At 38.8% G+C, this 14,028-nt stretch overlaps 1 pseudogene; it reads left to right on the top strand.

Moving 5' to 3' along the window:
* Positions 1-8,539: 8,539 nt before the first annotated feature.
* Positions 8,540-14,028, top strand: part of LOC110680327 — a 44,717-nt pseudogene continuing 39,228 nt past the window's right edge.

Below are 14,028 nucleotides of genomic sequence, written 5' to 3'. Positions count from 1 at the left end.
CACAAGCCTGAAGGATTCCTCCAGCAATGCTGGAGAATTCCCTTCAGAATCCTGGAAGGATTCCCCACAGTCCTGGAAGGATTCCCTCAGAATCCCTGGAAGGGATTCCTCAGAATCCTTGGAAGGATTCCCTCAGAATCCTGGAAGGATTCCCTCAGAATCCTGAAGGATTCCCTCAGAATCCTGGAAGGATTCCCTCAGAATCCTGGATGGATTCCCTCAGAATTTTGAAGGATTCCCTCAGAATTTTGGAAGGATTCCCTCAGAATCCTGGAAGGATTCCCTCACAATCCTGGAAGGATTCCTCAGAATCCTGGAAGGATCCCTCACAATCCTGGAAGATTCCCTCAGAATCCTGGAAGGATTCCCTCAGAATCCTGGAAGGATCCCTCAGATCCTGGAAGGATTCCCTCAGAATCCTGGAAGGATTCCTCAGAATCCTGGAAGGATTCCCTCCAGAATCCTGGAAGGATTCCCTCAGAATCCTGGAAGGATTCCCTCAGAATCCTGGAAGGATTCCCTCAGAATCCTGGAAGGATTCCCTCAGAATCCTGGAAGGATTCCCTCAGAATCCTGGAAGGATTCCTCAGAAATCCTGGAAGGATTCCCTCAGAATCCTGGAAGGATTCCCTCAGAATCCTGGAAGGATTCCCTCAGAATCCTGGAAGGATTTCCTCAGAATCCTGGAAGGATTTCCTCAGAATCCGGAAGGATTCCCTCAGAATCTGGAAGGATTCCTCAGAATCCTGGAAGGATTCCCTCAGAATCCTGGAAGGATTCCTCAGAATCCTGGAAGGATTCCCTCAAATCCTGGAAGGATATCCTCAGAATCCGGAAGGATTTCCTCAGAATCCTGGAAGGATTTCCTCAGAATCCTGGAAGGATTTCCTCAGAATCCTGGAAGGATTTCCTCAGAATCCTGGAAGGATTCCCTCAGAAATCCTAGAAGGTGATCAATCCAACAAAGATTCTTGATGAATCTTGCAAGAACTCCTGATGAACCTTGCAAGCTTTATGAAATCCTATTCCAACAATTTTGGAAGGATTCCCTCAGAATCCTGGAAGGATTCCCTCACAATCCTGGAAGGATTCCCCTCAGAATCCTGGAAGGATTCCCTCAGAATCCTGGAAGGATTCCCTCAGAATCCTGGAAGGATTCCCTCAGAATCCTGGAAGGATTCCCTCAGAATCCTGGAAGGATTCCCTCAGAATCCTGGAAGGATTCCCTCAGAATCCTGGAAGGATTCCCTCAGAATCCTGGAAGGATTCCCTCAGAATCCTGGAAGGATTCCCTCAGAATCCTGGAAGGATTCCCTCAGAATCCTGGAAGGATTCCCTCAGAAGGATTCCCAAAAGGCTCTCGAATAATTCTGGAAGGGTTCCGCAGTTTTTCGGAAGGACTTCTGCACTCAGGAAAAGGGCTATCGAAATACATACACATAAAAAAAAATCTTTGGTAAATATTAGGGGAACATGGTCCAATTCGGACCTAGTAACAGTTTTTTGGCCATATCTTTTCAGTATGATGAACGACATGAAAAGTTTTATGTTTACGTAAACGCCTGATTCAGCGCGCACACTTTTCTCTCAGAGAGTTTTGGGATATCTTCTACCGGGACATTACTAGACATGTTTGAACAAAAATGCTCCAGAAGGTCCGAATTGAACCCAACCCTGTTCCAATTCGGACCCACCATGTTCTATTCCGGACCACCCTAAGTTTTATCGTTTATGCTATGGTAGTTATAAAATATAACTCCAATTTGTTTGGTATCAAAGCTTATTGAATTTCTTCTGTAAGCTCAAGCATAAAAAATAAACCCAATTTGTGAAAAATTTTAATTTAATTCGAGTCAGAACTAGCTCAAGTAAATGTGAAATTCTAAAAAAAAACGAGAGTGAAATCCAAAACTGGTTCAAATTTAAGTAAAGTTACTCTCCTTAATTCAATTTCAAACGGACCATCATATATTGGAAGATATCGAGAAAAAGAACATACATATTTTGGAGCTTTTTGTCATTTTGACAAAATACATTCAAAAAAGTCTTGAATACAGTAAAATTTCAACACATTTAAACTTTGCATGAAAATATCGGGTTAAAAAGGTGAACTAAAAATCGTAAACGTCTTTTTGTATCGTATTGTCAAACTATTTTGGGAAGGCGTATCCAAAATAGGCTGGAGATGCTTTTCAAGTAGCTGGATTATTGATTTCCTTTATTTTTTGGTGGTCTAACCGTATTTCTTAGATTGTTTCGAAGAATTTTTCTTAACCGCACCAGAAACAAAGACATCATCGATCAATATTACAACTTTTGGTGATTTTCTACCAAGCCGAGAAGACTTTCACGGGGTGGAGCTCTTAGAATAGACTGAGTGCTAGTTGAAAATCAAGAGGTCCCTTTTGAACCATATCAAAAGGTCCGGATTGGACCAACACACATTTTGTGATTTTCAAACTAGTTGAGCACAAACAGTGCATAGATATCTTCTTTTTTCTGGCGTTACGTCCCAACTGGGACAAAGCCTGCTTCTCAGCTTAGTGTTCTTATGAGCACTTCCACAGTTATTAACTGAGAGCTTTCTTTGCCGATTGACCATTTTTGCATGTGTATATCGTGTGGCAGGTGGGGCATTTTTTTAAATTATCGGACAGGTTTGGGCCGGAGGTTCTCCGATTTGCATGAAATTTTCACCAGAGGTAGAGCTCGTGGATACATGACCAAAAGTGAAATTCAAAAAAATTATAGCGGCCTATTTTCTCGGAAAACTTTAGATGATTTTCACGATTTCTCTATATACCTCAAACTTTGAAATTCATATCTCCTGAACTATGCATCGTAGAACAAAAGTTTTTTAGTGAAAACGAAAGGAAATTTTCTCAGCAATCTATTAAAAATATAAAAAGAAAAACATTTCTCGGAAAATTTTTCACAATGAAGAAAATTGTCAGAAAAATAGCTTTATATTGGTAATGCACAGAGAACTCACAACTACATACACATAGCAAATAATATGCTGCCAACCGTGCATCCACCGGAGAGTCCCAAATATCGTTGCCGACGATATTTTTGACAGCTCGGTAACACCCCGGTTTGACCCCGGGCCTGGCACGGTAGCTTTGGTGTGAACGCTCACATATAAAACACATAACAGATATTCAAAACATGACCCGGTCCGGGCCCCGGACAAGTCTCGGCCCCGGCCCGGCACGGCGCAATGAGAATAGTCCTTTACAGTTCTACGTACCGAGCTTCCAATCGCTAGTCCCTCTACGTTGCTGTGGTCTTCGTCGATTATCCTGGTACGTATTCTATCGTTCATTATTCCTTATTTTCACGGCTGGCTTGCAGGCGTGACACCAACCCCCATAGATTTCCGGAGGACCATAGTGCGCAGTTTTGCTTAGAGTCCTTGTCTGGCACTCGGGCAATGATCAGCCGCCCCTAACATGGGGAACAGTCGCTGCTGTGAGCCACTCCTAACATGGAGTACAGACGCTCCAGGTTTGCTGAAGTAAAAGCTAAAGCAAACCCACCCCTTCCCTGGCAGCATACGACCAAAATTCCCACCGGGGTTTGGTTACCAGAACTTCCCTCAGGTTTATTTTTGGTGGATTCGCTCCACGGCCGCTGGACATTTTTCATTTTAACCCCCGGTTGATCGAAATTCCGATCCCCGTCGTATCATGGTTTTTTTTCGTCGAAATCGATACTTACCACAATTACCACAATTAATACACGTTTTCATGGTCTAATGCACTAAATTTTCGATTTTGTTTTAAATTTTCCTAATATAATCACTTCAAAAAGATTCGAACACGAACAGCTCCGAGAAAATGGCGCCGTCACTTGTCGACTATCAAACAACAACTTGCGGACAGTGTTGCGAGATTTATTATCGCATTGAGATTGAATGTGAAATAACATCGGTTTTGTGTAATATCACTTGAGCAGGTCGCGAATGGATGTGGTTGCAGCAGTTTATGTGTAATATTGTTCATGTTCATATGTAAATATTACACAAGCCAAACGTACTGCCAGAGTGATGATGTCGTTTCAATGTAATTTAAGGGCAATGTGATATCACACAGCAGATAATATTATTATGCATCTGAAATTTGTGATTACATTGATTTTTCGTTACGTCGGCATTATTACATCGAGCCATATTACATAATTTTTTTGCTGTGTAGCATTCTTAGAATAACAAATTACAAAATGTTTTGACGTAGGACTTGACATACTGGCAAACCTTGGAAGCTGTGGTTCGGCGAGACCCTTTGGTTGGGCTCGAGTAGTGATCCCTTCTGGGTCACTTCTACCTTTTTTAGTGTTGCCCCTCTGGCACACCCCTTTTCGAGGCACCGTTCTGGTGTTCTCTAATCCGACAAAGTGTTGAACTAGCGTCAGTTAAAAACACTCTAATAAAGACAAAAAAAAAACACTATCAGAAAATTAGTGTTAGCTCTTCCTGATAGTGGTATTGGTGAGCGTGATCGAGTTGAATTGGGTTCAACAGCGGGCTTGCAAAGCCAATGTTTACCAATGTCGATGTGACCTTTTGAAATGTTTGTCCAGGAATGATTATTTACATTCTGATTCCGTTCGAATGGCATTCGGGTTTGAGTGCTAATGAGCGTTCACTGACTGGCAGTCCACACCACGGAATGATTCAGTGAGTAGGAATCCTCTCAGTCAGTTCAAATGCATTCGGCGAATGGATACTAAGTGCATTAACTCGTGTCTCGCAGATACAAGTGTATTGGTATTCACTTCTCTTCGCGTTCCTTCCGATTGTCGCTTTTACACAATCGATTTCGACGCTTTCATGCTACACTCCACCTAGGACGGTTCAGCTATCACTGAATGTTCGATAGAGCAGATTTTTTGCTATTTTTCATCGGTGGCGTTCGGGTGAGTGAGTAAACTTTCCCATGCTTGCTGAGGGTCATTTCCTATCACCTATATTATTAAATGTAAGGATCGTTTTCAATAGGGTCCTAAAACCCTGTCCCAATTTTAGTGCCAAACGCATAAGTTTAGGTCAAAAACATATGTTTACTCAATTTTCTAATGTTTTCCGATGGTTTAATCCCAAAAAACATTTTTTAAGTTTTTTTTTTGAATTTTGTCACACCCCTTGGGTTTAAACTCAAATTTGGGGTGTATTTTGTTTTCCGTGTCCCTTCCGAAATGTCAGAAAAGAACAACCCCGGTGTTAAAAAGTTGAACCCCTGTGGTATTTTTGTCGACTAAGCGAACGTCAAACATGATCTCAAGTGTCAAGGTTCATTTATAGATCCAATTTTTAAAATTAAAGTTTTATTATGATTTATCCGATATTTGAGCGGGAAAAAATGCTAAAGTAGTTGCAGTAACATGCGCTTTCGTAATATTAAATGAAAACAAGATTTCATTAAACATTTTAGGACCCTATTGTTTAGATTTTTTTATATGGAGTTGACATTCACTGCTGGAATTGTTGACATTTTTTTTATATGGAGTTTCGAGGTTTAGGTCAGCAGAATGCGTTTGAAATATAACGTAACGCTACAGGGGGAGGGAGGGGGTCTAACATAGTGTTACGCTCCATACACAAATTCAATTTTTTTCATACAACAGATGTTACGTGGGGTTGGGTCTAAAATTCACAAATTTTGGGTTACGTAATATTTGAAATGAACCCAGAGATTAGATTGAACGATTTTCTGTCAAATGTACCAGTAAGGTGGTGGGGTGTACCACAAACATGGTAATTTGTTCTGAAATTACATGGTAATTTTAAGAATGGGCGTAGTCAGCTAAAACAGTAGGGGAACCTGGTCCAATTCGGACCCTGTTATATATTCGGACCATCAAGCATTTCTCAATACTGGCGTAACTGTAGAGATCGTGAGTACCGTTGTTCTATCCCACCGTCTGGCTTGGATCTAACTCAATAAATTTGACCGCCTTTCGGTTAATTCGTTTGATTTTTATAATAGTTTGTTGTTTTGAAGTGCTCTGGTGTGCTGTCGGTTAGTAATTTTTCCAAAGCTTCTGTAAGTGACCATTAATCTCCAAATGTTTCTGTGTTATTTTATAATCGAATCCTCCAAGCCAAAACTTTCATCTGATCAATATGGCTTTGATATACCTATGCACTGGGGGGCCCAGATAGCCGTAGCGGTAAACGCGCAGCTGTTTCAGCATGACCATGCTGAGGGTCGTGGGTTCGAATCCCGCTGGTTCGAGGGACTTTTCGTAAAGCAAATTTTCTCGATTCCCTGGGCATAGAGTATCTTTCGTACCTGGGGATTTTTTTTTATTATCGGACAATTTGGGCCGGAGGTTCTCCGATTTGCATGAAATTTTCACCAGAGGTAGACTCGTGGATACATGACCAAAAGTGAAATTCAAAAAAATTATAGTGGCCTATTTCCCGGAAAAACTTTAGATGAATTTTCACAATTTCTCTATATACCTCAAACTTTGAAAATTCATATCTCCTGAACTATGCATCGTAGAACAAAAGTTTTTTAGTGAAAACGAAGGAAATTTTCTCAGCAATCTATTAAAAATATAAAAAGAAAAACATTTCTCGGAAAATTTTTTCACCATGGAGAAAATTGTCAGAAAAATTGCGAAAAAACTATCGTCTGTATCATGAAAAATTTTCAAAAAAATATTTTTTGTTTCATCAATTCATACTCTAACTTTCGTCCATAGACGCCAAAGTGGTATCTTTACCGTTTAGGCGACAGAACTGAAAAACCGATGACCACCCGCACGCTTCCCATAGGAAAATGTGTTCTATTGTGGGCCTCATAACTGTGCGCTAACGGCGGCAGTAATTTACACGCATTGTAAGTGTAACGCAGTAAACCATCCTTTCCTTTCCAGTCAGAAGAAGCTTTTCGTCAATCGGAGCACTCTCCTTTGGTCTGTTGGGTGTTTTGTATGTCCTTTATTCGTAACCTTTACTATTGAGACCAACAGTCCTTTAATAGGGTCCTAAAATGTTTAATGAAATCTTGTTTCATTTAATATTACGAAAGCGCATGTACTGCAACTACTTTAGCATTTTTTTCCCGCTGAAATATCGGATAAATCATAATAAAACTTTAATTTAAAATTGGATCTATAAATGAACCTTGACACTTGAGATCATGTTTGACGTTCGCTTAGTCGACAAAAATACCACAGGGGTTTCAACTTTTTAACACCGGGGTTGTTCTTTTCTGACCATTTCGGAAGGGACACGGAAAACAAAATACACCCCAAATTTGAGTTTAAACCAAGGGGTGTGATCAAAATTTCAAAAAAAACTTAAAAAATGTTTTTTGGGATTAAACCATCGGAAAACATTAGAAAATTGAGTAAACATATGTTTTTGACCTAAACATATGCGTTTGGCACTAAAATTGGGACAGGGTTTTAGGACCCTATTAGCTTTGTTAGCCATGCTTTTAAATCGACTATAGAACCGACTTGGGACCGGATTTTATACGGCCTACTGGTTACTTGGGTAGGTGCTCTGAAAACACCAACATGATTTGATGGCAATCCTGCACTTTTAGGCAGCGTCCATTTATTACGTAACGTCAAAATTGAAAATGTTTGAGACCCCTCCCCCACCCCCCCTCCGTAACGCTTTTTGTATGAAAAATTTTAAAAATTTAGTTATGGGTCGTAACGCTTTAGCCTACTCCCCCCTCCCCCTAGAACGTTACGTTATTTGTGGATGCCGCCTTATTCGCATTTTCGCACATATGAAACCGCATTTCGCAGTCTAGTAGTGAAAGAAATACACAATGGATCATTAAAGGGCTCATTCACAAATTTCATAACGCTAAGGGGTGGGTGGGTGTCCTCATAATGTTACGGCTCATACAAAATTTATAGAATATTCATACGCCTTTGTTTTGATGCGGTGAGCACTTTCAAAAACTACCTTCAATGATCAATACAAAAAATAAGATCATTCTTCATGCAAAAAGTGTTACGAAGGGGTATCAGTGGGTGTCGAAAATGGCTATAGTGGTTATCACGTCCAATGTATGGGTGCCCTAGTGTAGATGTAGTTGTGAACCTTAGAGGAAAACAATATGCACTCAGTCTAGAAAAACACCCAGAAACCGGGTGTAAATTTTTCAAATTGGGTAATATTTCCATATGCATTTTGATGAGTCTGGAAAGTGTGTGCAAGTTTCTTTGAGGAAAACAAAAACAAACTGTGTATGACGAGCGTATGTTAGTCTACGTGTGTTCAAATGTCACTAAGCTCTATAGGCCTTTTCATGTGACAGATCCGTCTATGCATTTGTTTACATCGGTGGAGGACCGGTGCTAACACGGGCCTGTCATTTTCATAGAAGAACTGTCAAAGTGCTTCCCGATCAGCTGATTTGAGACGTCATGTGAATAGGCCTATTTTCGGTGATATGAAAATACACTTAACTCATTGAATCTGATCTTAGCGTGCACGTCAAACTCACTGGGCACTAGCACTCTTTCCGCTTTCCTGTCAAACCCGCGCCGCATGCCGCCATTTTGGAATCCGCACTGTCATCCGTCAGTCGCGAAGACCGCAAACGTCATCGCGCAGCACCCTTTCGCGATACTGTCACAAGCGAAACCGACTGCGTGGTGAAATTTCGTCACCGCAAAAAGTGCATTAAAAGCAGTAAATCGGTGCTAAAAGTGAGAAAATTGTGTCCCAATCCAGTGACCGGTGCCCGCTGCCACGAATGTCAACATGTCCCGGTATATGCAACGTCCGGAAAATGCCCTAAAACGGGCCAATGGTAAGTCGTCACAATCGACCGTCCGATTTCAATATGGTGGCCTTTCACCACTCCGCACCTGCCTTGCAGGCTGGTAGCGAGCCACTTTTGGGTGACTTGTTCATTATTTTCAAGCCGTCGTCCTAAAGGAATGATCATTATTTTCGTGTTCTGATTATAAAGAAATCCAAAAACTGGGTTAGCTTTTCTAACTTGCACTGCAAAACAATAATGTTTCACATATTGTTGTTATTTTAAATACAATATTCCATTAAATAAAATGTTTTGTTGGTTATCGAAGTATAATAAGTTTAGGGATTACTGACATTCTAGAAGAACTATGAGAACTAGTTTCAACAAAAATGAAGACTGTATGTTTGACCCAATTATTCAAATGAATTTTGACGAAATCCAGGACCAATATCTGACAGACCAGGTCTTCATTTTCAGGGTTCTAAGAATTACGCGAAATTGGAAGTGAATTTTGAGCTTTCGTGATAATTTGGCGTGGATTTAGTTTTAATCATAGAAAAACTACATTCTTCAGGCAGAATATCTAAAACAAAATCTCTGATATGGATTTGTTTTCAATTCCATACGAATGGGAGTTATGTGTCCTACATCCAAAGTTGGCTACACTTTAAGTTTCTCCTTGTTTACTGCAATGAATGTATTGAACGAAATATTTGTTAATGTTCGAAGATACTGTCCATACTGTAATTATTTTATATAAATTTTTCAAGAAATCCTGGATTAGAATATCTGCAATACTATTGAAAAAGTCTTGAAAAGAATCCTTTTTAAAATATCAGTTGGCAAAAGGAACTGGAATGAACCCTGCAGATTATTTTTGACAAATTTTTCTGAGTATCAGGAGAGACATCTGTGGTGAAATTTTGAATTCACCCTAGATGGAATTTCTACACAAAAATCTATTTTTTGCAATGAATCCTGGTGTAATGATTGATAGTCAAGTAATATCCATACAAATTTCCACGTGAATCCAAAATAGGTTTAGCAGAAATTCCTTCATACTCAAAAATACATTCAGAGACTTGTCCAATTCTCTAAAAAATTTCGACAGAAATTCTTGCAGGTATCCTTCCAGAAAGTTTTTGAATGATTTCACTAGGTATGCTTGAAGGAATTCTTCCAGAATCCTTGACCAAAGCAATGCTAATATCTCCGGTAATTTCTACAGGGATTGTACCGAAAACATTTCGTGGAATCTTTGAAAGATTTCCTGGCGTAACAACTGAAGAAATCACTTAAAGAATGTCTCGAAAAATACTTTTTCGAGACGTTCTTAAAGTGGTTTCTTCAGTTGTTACGCCAAGAAATCTTTCAAAGATTCCTAAAGGAATTCCAGGAGAATCCACAAAAGTTCATTTTGGTTCATACACGATATATGTACAAGATATTAGAAAAGCACATCAATAAGGTACTTGTAACATTCCTAGAAGGGCCCTTCCTTAGCCGAGTGGTTAGAGTCCGCGGCTACAAAACAAAGCCTTGCTGAAGGTGTCTGGGTTCGATTCCCGATCGGTCCAGGGTCTTTTCATAAGGGAAATTTCCTTGACTTCCCTGGGCATAGACTATCTTTCGCGTATTTACTCAAATTATCTCACTTTTTAAACTCGTGAGCGGGCTACTGGAACATGAGCGGATACTGGTACGTTGACGGTACCTGCCACACGATTTACAGATGCGAAAATGGCAACTTTGGAAAAGAAAGCTCTCAGTTAATAACTGTGGAAGTGCTCAAGAACACTAAGCTGAGAAGCCGGCTCTGTCCCAGTGGGGACATTAATGCCAAGAAAAAGAGCATTCCTAGAAAGGTACTTAGGTGAGATGCTAGATAGATTTCCATTTTGATCCATGACAAATTTTCGATAAGTTCTTTGCAGGAATTGAGGTTTTAATTGACCAGTTTATCAAAAGTTCTTCGAAAGATCAGTGATAAGTAATAAATGATAATTGTTTGTTCAGTCTCGGCAATCTCGTCAGCGGAAGTTGGCAGAACAAAGAATCATCGGAATGTTTTAATATATGTGTTTTGATAGAAAATACTGTGTAAAAGTTAAAGTAGACTTAAAACCGTTTTAAAGTCACATTATCATAAATAAGTTAGATATTTTTTCCGCTTCCGGAAAAAAATCTTAAAATAGGAAAACGGATTTTGAATGGACACCCTGAGATTAAGGGACTGAGTCCGAAAGGCGGAAAACTACAATAGTGGGCAAGTAACGAAAGGTAGAAAGTATTGAAAGGCGGAAAATTAACGAGGGAAGCATGATGGATTTCAAAGCGATTTAAGGGTGAGGTGAGGGACAACCCCAACCCCACTTACGCACCAAGTAGAATACTGTATGCCCCACTAGGGCGATTCAAATTTTAAAAATGTTTGTAAATCCAATATCCCATATGCTCCTTACCATCCTTATTATAAAAATAGTGTTCTGTGTTTCAGTTTTCTAGGTAGTGATTTAAAGGTGGCCCAAAGACAATGTAGGTTTATATGGAAATTACTATGGAAAAATTTTGAGAAATGTTCCAAACACGCTAGGACTGTAATGTAAGTACAAACTTATTGTCCCATATTGAAAACTCATTCTTCAAACCTTAATGTAGGATGTTGCTGAAGAAACAAATCCCTTTTGAGCTAATTTTGTTTGAGATTTGTTTACATGTTTCCAGGGTTATAATCCCATATTAAGCTAAATAATAGCAAACAAACTCATGAATATCTCTTCTCCGATCCGTCGGATGGAATTACTCTCCTGTGCAAATTTCTTTATTATGGTTTGAAGAAAGAGTGTTCACTATGTGATGACAATTTTGTTCTTACAGTCCAGTACTACCGTGTTTGAAACATCTTTGGGCCACTTTTAAATCACTACCTAGACAAATGAAAATTTCACAGAACACTATTTTCATAGTAAGGCACATATGGGAGATTAGATTCTCAAACATTTTTAAATTTTCAACCGCCCTAATGCCCAACACAGTCATGAACGGCATTGGAACGCGATTTTGGCTTCCTAAGACCTTCATTGACACTCTTACGCTTCTCGCGAAACATACATATAAGCTGATGAAGATTAAGGTCATAATGGTGAGAGACAAATTGAATATAATGCAGAGGGGTTACACGATAGTGTATATTCAACCGACAACCTACCTACCTGTAATTTTGGTACATGCTCCCCTTAAAAGTGGTACTTCAAACTGCCTTGGATCGCGATTTCGAACTAAAATTTGATTTTAACACTCTTCTAGATGTTCATAAGCTGGTGGAGATAAGAATGAATTTTGAGTTAAAAGACTATGTATCTGTAGTTGAGTTGTGCAAGCATAGAAATGACTCGTTTCGCTGTCATCACTACTGCAAGCATTAACTATGTATGTATAATGTAAAATGAAGAAGTTTTTCACATTTTTCGTCTTTCAAGGCATTCAGGCATTCAGCGTTTTCTGCAAGAGAACTTTCAAAAATTAAGTCCATGAATTAAAGGAGCGGGGTCTACGAAAGTAGACATCCATTGTCAGCATTAGATATACACACCAAATTTGTATTGCAAAAAAATGCTGATTTTTCTTTTGTGCTGTAAGTCCAGCAATTTTTCCAGCAAAATATATTTTGCTGATCGTTCAGCAAACTGGATTGCCAGGAAATTGACAGCTCTTATGCTGAACATTCAGCAATGCGCGAACCGGTTTGCTGAAAAACCAGTAATTAAATCCCACACAATATTTGCTGTACAACCAGCAATTCGTGAATTCAATTTAATAAATTAACTACATTTTGATTCCACATAAAATAACATATTTAATTGGGTTCACACCCTAAAAAACATACAAAAGTGTTTTGTCCATATCTCTGTGATTACACGTCGTTTTTAAGGGGGTGAACCCAAACTTTTGCACGGGAGTGTATATTAATTATACACACATTTCAATGGATCACTTTCGGTGTTTGGTTTGTCATTACGCTGCAACTTTCCCGTTTGCCACCATAAAGACCTTTGTGATGAATCATCTGTTTCCAATGGGTTTTGTTCTTGGAACTGGCAAAATCTTCGGATTTTCTGTGGAACCGCGTTAGACTAGAAGCTCAAAGTCTGAAAATATAAACAAACGTCTCCATTTGTTTCCTGATTGTATATTTTGAAAAGATGTTTGATACTTACAAACATCCATCTTTACATGGAGATCTTTTGAGTGAGATGAAAAAAAACTAAGTTTTTGAAAGTTGTTTTGCAGATCATTTCAGTAAACTACCAGTTTGCTGATTATGCAGCAAACAATTTTTACTTTACTGAATTACCAGTAAAATATAAATTGCTGAAGCCCTTCCAGCATTTCAGTTTGATGGAACGCAAACTCAAAATTTGGTGTGTAGGAAAATGTGTGACATAGGTTGGCACTGATATTTTCTAGCGACATCAACAAATTTTAAATGAAGCTGTTTAATATTATTTTTATTTGTTGAAATAATTCTTTGTATTTAAAACTCATGAGCTTGTGCGGAAATTTCCTTGACTTCTCTGTGAATATAGTATCATTGTTCTTGTCACGCAATATACGAATATATAATAACTATGGAAGCACTCATTGAACACAAAGCTGATTGTGAGAAGCAAGTTCTGCCCCTGTGACGACGAAATGGCAAGAAGAAAGATATTTGTTAGTCTAAGTAATTCAGAACCGATGGCAAACACTCAAAAAGCAGTAATATTGGCCGTGTTTTGATTATGTTATATGACAAGACTGATTAGACATGCTTTCATCACTCATTTTCTCAGTATTACCGATTGAAGTACATTCGTACCATACAACAGCACAACTGAATCGGGTTTGACTAATATTTTTCCTGAACTATCACAAATCACTTTAAAACGTCTTCCTGGAATAGCTAAAACAACATATTTGAAAAAATAACAAAGCATTGTTTCGAAAAACTTTAGATAAGTACTAGTAGAATAAAACTTATCAGCATCTTTTAGTATACCAAAATGAATTGTATAAAAATGAAATGCATATGATTTTAAGGCGGTTAACATGAGTTTAACAATGATTTCATTATGGCAGATCGAAAAATGCTTCTTCGCTGCCACGGTTTAATATGTTGTCGTAATCTGGTTCAAAGATAACAACCAGCTTATGAATGTAAATTAATTTCAACCAGTGCTGTATATAGGACTTCATACTTGGGATCAATGGCGCCCTAAATCTGTATCATTGGTATACATGTTATTCG

The sequence above is a fragment of the Aedes aegypti genome, unplaced genomic scaffold (genome assembly GCF_002204515.2).
Source record: "Aedes aegypti strain LVP_AGWG unplaced genomic scaffold, AaegL5.0 Primary Assembly AGWG_AaegL5_hic_scaff_1198_PBJ_arrow, whole genome shotgun sequence".
NCBI classification, from domain to species: Eukaryota; Metazoa; Arthropoda; class Insecta; order Diptera; family Culicidae; genus Aedes; species Aedes aegypti.
Note: the sequence above shows the minus strand (reverse complement) of the source record. Positions and strands in the feature narration are given on the sequence as shown.